This window comes from Gouania willdenowi, chromosome 9 (assembly GCF_900634775.1).
Source record: "Gouania willdenowi chromosome 9, fGouWil2.1, whole genome shotgun sequence".
Taxonomy (NCBI): Eukaryota; Metazoa; Chordata; class Actinopteri; order Blenniiformes; family Gobiesocidae; genus Gouania; species Gouania willdenowi.
In genome coordinates, this window is record NC_041052.1 from 29,523,655 (window position 1) to 29,531,917 (window position 8,263).

An 8,263-nucleotide genomic window follows, 5' to 3' on the forward strand; every position below is an offset into this window, starting at 1 on the left:
GAGCTGTTCCTCTGCAAAGGGACCAGGATGACTGATCCGTGTAAAGGAAAGAATTAATGGGGCCATGTATCGTGAGATTTTGAGTGAAAACCTCCTTCCATCAGCAAGGGCATTGAAATTAAAACGTGGCTGTCTTTCAGCACAACAATGATCCCAAACACACCGCCTGGGCAACAAAGGAGTGGCTTCGTAAGAAGCATTTCAAGGTCCTGGAGTGGCCTAGCCAGTCTCCACATCTCAACCCCATAGAAAATCTTTGGAGGGAGTTGAAAGTCTGTGTTGCCAGCGACAGTCACAAAACATCACTGCTCTATAGGAGATCTGCATGGAGGAATGGGCCAAAATACCAGCAACAGTGTGTGAAAACCTTGTGAAGACTTACAGAAAACGTTTGACCTCTGTCATTGCCAACAAACGGTACATTATAAAGTTCTGAGATGAACTTTTGTTATTGACCAAATACTTATTTTCCAACATAATTTGCAAATAAAGTCATTAAAAATACTACAATGTGATTTTCTGGAATTTTTTCCTCATTTTGTTTCTCATAGTTGAGGTATACTTATGATGAAAATTACAGGCCTCTCATCTTTTTAAGTGGGAGAACTTGCAGAATTGGTGGCTGACAAAACACTTTTTTGCCCCACTGTATATAAGAACACCAAATTTATTTATTTAAGATCATCTGTTGTTTTCAGGTTTTTCCTGTGTTTTTTGTAGAACCTATTAAAATAAATATTGTAATATTTAAATAAAAATCATCCTCTCATTTTGTTAATGTCATAACGGTTAAAATGAGACATTATTTGGGTCTTTCTAACTTTAATGAAGTCCTGATGCGGTGATCTATATGCTCCTTCTCCTCTGACATAATTAAACTGAATGTTATTTCCTGCAATGATTTATTATACTACACTATTGTTTCGTTATCTTGAGAACTCGAGATAATTATCCCGTTATCACGGGAAAACAAAGTTTCGTTATCTCGAGAAAATTAAGTCGTGATCACGGGAAAACGGAGGAGAAAAAAAATGTATGAAAGCATGGCCCTTATGGGCTTCCGTATTTTGTAAAGCAGAGTTGGCCAAAATGTATTCCGAACGTTTATTTAGATTGCTTTCATTTATTTATTTTACAAGGTTTTTTGTGTTTATGTTGTACATTGTTGCTAGTTTTTGTACTTAAGCTGTAAGGGAACATTCTAAGGGCTAAACACAACCATTGTTATTTATTTCAGAATTCTTTGTAACATTTTCAGTTTCTGCTGGTCTCAGGTAAACAAACTGGCATTGAAAAAATGCTTCGTGATTCAGTCAGATTGGTGTTTGTAAAGACTAATACTGAGCAGAGTTTAGTACTGTGAATGCAAATGATTATAAACTGTAGGGTTGGAAACAATAACATTTCATTTATTAGAGGCTTTTATCCAATTAAGTTAATACAGGAGCAGTTGGGGTAGACCTCAACCACAGAGTTGATCAACAGTGGATTATTTTCTGATACAGCACTGATATGAAGCTATACGGACACTAATGACCCAAAAAATACATTCTTTAATTCTAAGTAACTCAAAAGTTACTTTTTCCAGTAATTAATTACTTTTTGGTGTAAGTAATCAAAATAGTAACTGAGTTACTTTGTGAATGAATTAACTAGTAACAGTAACTAGTTACTTTTTTTCAGTAATTAGCACAACACTGGTCAAGAGCGGCACAGAACCTGCGTTGTTTACAAAGCGAGGAGTCAAGGAGAAAAAGCCATGTGAGGAAAGAGGTAAAAATGATTATATATCAGGAAATATAATAATGAAAGCACAGCTCTATAGTAGTAATGCTGCTTTTAAAACGATAAAAACTGGGTTGAAGAAGGTTGTTTTGCTAGGGGTTTAGCACACACGTGAGTGCACAGACACACAAACTGAGATCTGATAGTTTCAGCATTCGGTCTGTGCTTGTAAATGGGTTGATGATTTATACTAACTCCCCACAAGAAACAGCGTCTGTTCATGAATATAAACAGGACTACTGAATAACAAGCGTCTGGAAGTCCACTTGAGATGTTTATTTAATATTAAAGAAGAAAAAATTGAATCAAAGCCATATATGTAGTATTATTATCCATGTACTCTTCGTTCTTTGATTATTCCATTTTAAAATTAAATCAAAACAAATAAACCATGTGGTTATTTTTGTTTTACACAAATTCATCATATGTAGGGTTGGGCACCGAGAACTGGTTACAAATCCACTGTCACCATCTCTCTGCGAGACGGAATGGCGCCCAGGGCCACCCCCTTCGCCAGAAATGACCTCTCTTCCCACAAAGTTAGAGATCTGGCGCACCCGCAGGTAACCTCGACCACCTGCCTATGCAACTTGGCATCTAGGTGGAGGCTGTTGCTCCATATCTGGAAAGGCCGAAGAACAAAGAGGCCCAGGGAGATGACCCGTGATGCCGCTGTCATTTTGCCTGCGAGGCGCAGGAACTGAACGTAAGCCAATCCTGAAATGGGACAGAGAGGAGAGGATGTCGTCCACCCATCTAAATGCCAAGCTGGCCGTCATGAACCAGAGAGCTCTTCTTCATGTTCACCCTCAGCCCCAAGCAGGCCAGAGCCGGGCTGTATCCTTGGCTGCCTGAGCACGAGAGGGCACACAGACAAGCCAATTGTTTTGCAGAGGAGCAAGGGCAGCAACCACACACCAAGTGAACACCCGGGGAGAGAGGGACAGTCCGAAGGGCAGTAACCTGAACTGATAGTGGTACCCAAAGAAGGCAAATCACAGAAACTGTCTGTGGTGTGGTGTAATGGCACATGGAAATACTTTTACTGCACCCCTAGGCTGCTTTGGAGGCAGGCGTACCGCTGACAGCTACTCGAAGTCGACCTCGGGGGTCGCTGTCGAGGAGCGGTCATGGAGGCCGCCAGGAGCTGCTCTGGGCCTCTGGAGGCCCGCTAGCTGCTGCCGGGTTTCCCCTGTATCGGAGGTGTTGATGCGGCGGCTCCAGGGTGAAGAGCCTTCAGAAGGTCTTTCATCTGACCCAGCTCAGCCGACAATCGGTCGACCTTGGCTGCCAGCTTATTATTCCTAAGTCTCTTGGCCCTTGGGGCCAACACGGCCCCCTCGGCCAGTCGTTTGACCGCTGGGACCTGGCAGGGGAGAAGCAGGTCGTCCAGGGAGGTGTCGTCCCCCTCCGAGGCCTGCTCCACCTCACTCAGCCTGGCAATACTGACCATGGCATGTAACCACAGTTCATGCACGGATCATCGGATAACCCTGTCCTCAGATGATCAATGCCCAAACACACGGGCAAAGATCGTGACCATCCTACAACTCCAGAGGGGCCAGGCAATCCACACAGGAGTGGGACATGGCGACTGTAGCGGAGCGGGAGCGAGTACATCGCTTTCACCAGGAGATACTGCGTAGCGTGCCTTCAGGTTATAAGCAGGCTATGCTGCGAAGTAACTTGAAGTTTGATAACGCATGATCATGTGGTCGACACATGCTAATTGCTCATTTCTTGCCACACATAAAGCATTTTTAACTGGCACATTGCCAATTAAAAATGTATCTGTCCCCACACAATTAAAATCTATTTTCTTCCAGAATAATGTTTTTGTTGGTTTAGTTATCTTACCAGAGATTTAAAACTTAAGGTTAGCCATAGGTGCAGGGAAAGTTGATGGTCTGTCGATGTTGCAGGAGGTGAAGTAGGAAGGCGCACACTCCAAAAGAACGCATTGGTGTTTATACTCGTCGCATTCACTGTTGCATTACCTCGCAGCCAATTTACGTGAGAGCGCACCATCTTCTCACCCGCAGCATGGAGAGAGAGAGATAGAGAGAAAAGTGCACTCTGTGGGAGTCGCTTCATCCAAAATAAGGTAATCCATACGCGCACACTGAAAAAATACTCGAATATGCGACCAATTTGGTCGCAGTCTCAAGCCCTGTGTTACAATGTTTGTTACTAATTCACTCATTTCACGTCGCTTTTAAAGCAGCTCCAGCTGGTTTCCCAGGAGATTCCTGCCATACATAACAATACAATGAACTATGGGTAATTCCCTCACAATATATCTGCGGAGATGGCCACTTAAGGAAAGGGCGCAAGAAGGCCTCAAAAAGTCAGCAGAAGTTCCCTCACGCACTTTATGATTTAACAATGGGACAGCTCTGAGCCCTCACAGACTTGGTAGGAGCGCACTTCAAAGTCTCCGCACAGAAATCTCTTGGAGAAACCAGCAGGAGCTGCTTTTAAAGCGACATGAAACGAGCAAATTAGTAACAAACACATTGTAGCATTGTGATAATTGTGGGGAAATACCATATACACAAAAGCAAATGGTGAAAAGAAAAAAAAATCAGTCTGTTGTAGTTAAGGGTGTGGTGAAATCACTTTTTCTGTCTTTTTATCGCTCCTACGCGATACAGGAGATTATATTGACAGTTTATGTGGAAATGTGTCAAAGTATTTAGTGTTTTAAAAGAAACCAAGAAATTCTGTGTATATATGCTTAAATGTGTGTAATTGTAGATGTGTGATTATCAATACATTATGTATAGTCTAAGTCAGTGGTCGCCAACCCGTTGATCGCGATCGACTGGTCGATCTTTGAAACATTCCCTGTAGATCGCTTCTCCCGTGTATGAAAGTGTGGGATTGCTGGGACACCTCATCCACACAGTTGCTGCGGTAAGAGAGCACACAGCCACAGCATGTGATGAAAGGTTCATTAGTTCACTGATGGAAAGGATAAACCATGTGATGAGATGTATTTTCTTCATGAGCGCTGCACATTTGAGGGGTGTAGAGAATATTATCTCCTGTACATTCCGCGGTCAGGATCCCTTAGCGGCCTAACACAACGGTGTAAAAAACAATAGCTGCCTGTTTCGATGCCTGAACAAAACCATCAGAACACAAATGAAACATAGGAAATTTATAATAATCGCTAAAAATAAGCAAAAAAATAACATAACACAAATACATTATGGCTGATTAATGTTAACTTTTCCAAGCGCACTTTTTCTCACTCTCTGTCGATCCTAGGGATGCACCGAAATTAAAATTTGTGGCCGAAGCCGAATAAAATATAAACGCTTGGCCGAATACCAAATAATACCGAATAAGATTATTACGTTTTTCACTACTTTTTTTAATAGTGCATAAATAGCCTAGAATACATTCTTAGACATGTTTTTTTTTCAAGAAAGTAAATGCTGATTGAATATTCTGACATTTTTTAAATATTCCAGTAGCCTTTGTTTTTCAAAAAAGCACAAAGTTTTTCATTTGTATTAGCCCTTCAAATAAAACAAAACATGCATTCCAAGAAAAAAAACTAAAGTGCATTAAAGGGGAAGTATAAAGAAAAAAATCGCTTTATAATGCTGCATAAGCAAGACCCGGTGTAGTGTAAGGAGGAAACAATGGCGATGTTTACGGATTGGTGGCTCACAGCGCTAACAACGGACTCGGTTGTGGAACCAGAGCAGCAGCAGGCGTCCAGACTTCCAACTTTTGCGCGGTGACAGATGACAGAGAGCGGTAAACGGAAAGGAGAGAGTCTGGCTGTGTTTGTGTGAGTAAAGGAGGAGCTGCTGCTCTGCTTCTGCAGCAACACACTTTTCTGACTCTAAATCACTGCATGTTGTTTGATTGCGTCATTGCGTCACACGCTACTATTCGGCCTTGCTTTTAACTCACTAAATCGAGGCCGAATGTGGCTTTTTTTGCAATATTCGGCAAAATATATTTGGTGGCTGAATATTTGGTGCATCCCCAATCGATAATAAATCAAAACGCTCAGTGCCATTGACGTAATATTACGTCAATTGCATTTTTTCCCAGAGGTTGCTAGGATACACTGTGACGGAGTTCTCCTGTGAATATAAGACTTCTCTGTTGATGTAGTGACCACCTGGTTTTTATTAAAGAAGGAATTCAAGGAAACCAATGTTCCAATGTTATAGTTTTCAATAAAGCAAAAAAAAAAAAAAAAATGCTTTAAAGTCACTGACAGATTTCTTTTAGAAAAAGCCTGTTTTCTCAGCTTTTTGCTCTGAATCTGGCGATTTGTGTAAAAAACTAAACAAGCTACAAACAATTTTTTTCTGATGAAAGTAGAGACTTTCAGAGGTGTCAGATTTCAGATTGTCATTGTACAAAATATTCTGTGGGTCTTTAAAAATCAATAAATTATTTAGCTTAGAGGGAGGTAAATATATTTCTGCCACTGTTTAATAGGGGTGTCCCAATTTTTTTTTTCCAATTCATCTTTTGTTTATTTAGGTTACATTTTATGTAAATAATTGGTTGTTAATAAATGTGTCAGTTTTTCTCATACCTACTGTTGCTGACTATTGTTCTCTGTTTGAGTAACATCACTTGATCAAGCCTTTTCTAACATTCCACACTACAAAATAAGTTTTTATTTTTTTAATTAAAGAAAAAAAGAAGGAAAAAAAAAAAGTAATAAAAGTTTGTATGATTCATGCTGATATCGGATCAATATCGGTATCGGCCAATATGCAAGGCTGCAATATCGGTATCATATCGGAATTGAAAAGGTTGTATCGGGACATCCCTACTGTTTAATGCATCGATTGACCCTTCTTTTAAAAAGATAAACAGGGACTGACCAGCGAACCCTGAAGTTTTTTCAGCTGAGAACAAAACATAAAAAATATATTTACTGGTCACAGGAATAACTCAGCTTAAGGTTTTGAGCGTGTATTCAACTTTCATATTTGACTTGTGAGTTTATAATTCATTGGCTATGCAATATACAGAGAGACTGTAAACACAATCATAAAGAAGCATGTGTGAGTGTTCTATAGCCCAAAGTCCCATTATGCATTGCTGTCAACAAAAAACAAAGGACTGTCCCATTTCTATTTCTAGTGCTTTAAGCGTATGGAGTGTGGACATTGGGATTGGGCCTATGACTAGTGTGCCCACTGTGTATATTTAAAAAATGTCCCCATATAGTATACATCCGGGTATTTCTCACCTCCTCAATCTTTTCATACTATCTAATGTGAACACACTAAATACTAATTGTGTTAGTATGAGTAGTATGTTAGGATGACATTTACAACTCGACCTGAGGCACTCATGAGGTGAGGACTTGGAGGAAGGCCAAAATATGGTAAGGGAACCATACAACTCTGACCCAGAGAGCAAAATAATAATATATTTGCCATCAAAAGCCCGGTCTCAGTGTTGTTTTTATTGTTTTATAGAAAAAAAACCAATGTTAAAATGTTTTTATCTGCTGATTCAACTATTGATTACGGAAGAACGAAACAAGCAAGAAATAAAAAAATTATTTCTGTTGAAAGCAGAGAATCTATTCCTTCAAAATCTGGATTTTACATAGTCATAGTACAAAATATTCTGTGGGTCTTCAAAGATCAGTGAAAATGCACTAAAATGTCTGTGGGGGGGGGTTAGCTGTTCTGAAAATGGCCACGAGAGTCTGGCTGCAGACCTGCACTGTCATGACGTTAAAAGCAAAGAATCTCTGTCTGTCTGTGTGTTAAAAGCACATTTAGATGGATTTCTGACTGTGTCCTAACCCAGACCTTCCCCAAAACATCCATACTACAGAACTTACACACACTTGCTGTCCCTCATAGCAGTCTTGTCTGTTGTGTGTGTGTGTGTGTGTGTGTGTGTGTGTGTGTGTGTGTGTGTGTGTGTGTGTGTGTGTGTGTAATTCAGAATCAAATTTGCATTAGGAATTAAGTGTTTACAAGGTCAGTTTAAAGAGTATTTAAATTTTATTGTGAATTAAAGAGCAATTAAAGCTCCCATGTAAAAGCTACTTAAAATCCCACTTTTTTACAGCAAAACATGCTTTCTACGTGCACTGCACTAGTTTACTCAATTGTATATTGATGACAAATACTGCCACATAATTATTTAAAATCATTCATTTTATTTCACTTTTAATTATGGCAGAGTTGGTACTCTTTTTAAAAAATCTATATGTTATCATCCTAACTCACTAAAGCCTGAAATAAAGCCTTCAACACACTTTAATAAGGCTTAAAAACACGTTCATTCTGGACTTATCCAAACATTCCCTCACCTCACTAGGTCTCTGATCCGGTTCTCTGCATTGTTGTCATCATTAGCCGTTAGCATTAGCCCGTTAGCTTCAGGCTCAGTGCAGCTGGGCTGCTATCGGTGCTCAGGCTGTTCTTAGTCCTCCTGGTACCTGGCGTTTTCTGACGTTTAAACCAGTTTA

At 40.1% G+C, this 8,263-nt stretch overlaps 1 protein-coding gene across 4 annotated transcripts in view; it reads right to left on the reverse strand.

Annotated features, from left to right (window-relative positions):
• Positions 1–8,215, reverse strand: part of pomt1 (protein-O-mannosyltransferase 1) — a 33,643-nt gene extending 25,428 nt beyond the window's left edge. For all 4 annotated transcript variants that reach the window (XM_028456425.1, XM_028456422.1, XM_028456423.1 and 1 more), the window contains exon 1: positions 8,105–8,215. The gene's annotated coding sequence lies outside the window, so the exon portion shown is untranslated. The remainder of the gene's footprint in view (positions 1–8,104) is intronic.
• Positions 8,216–8,263: the final 48 nt, after the last annotated feature.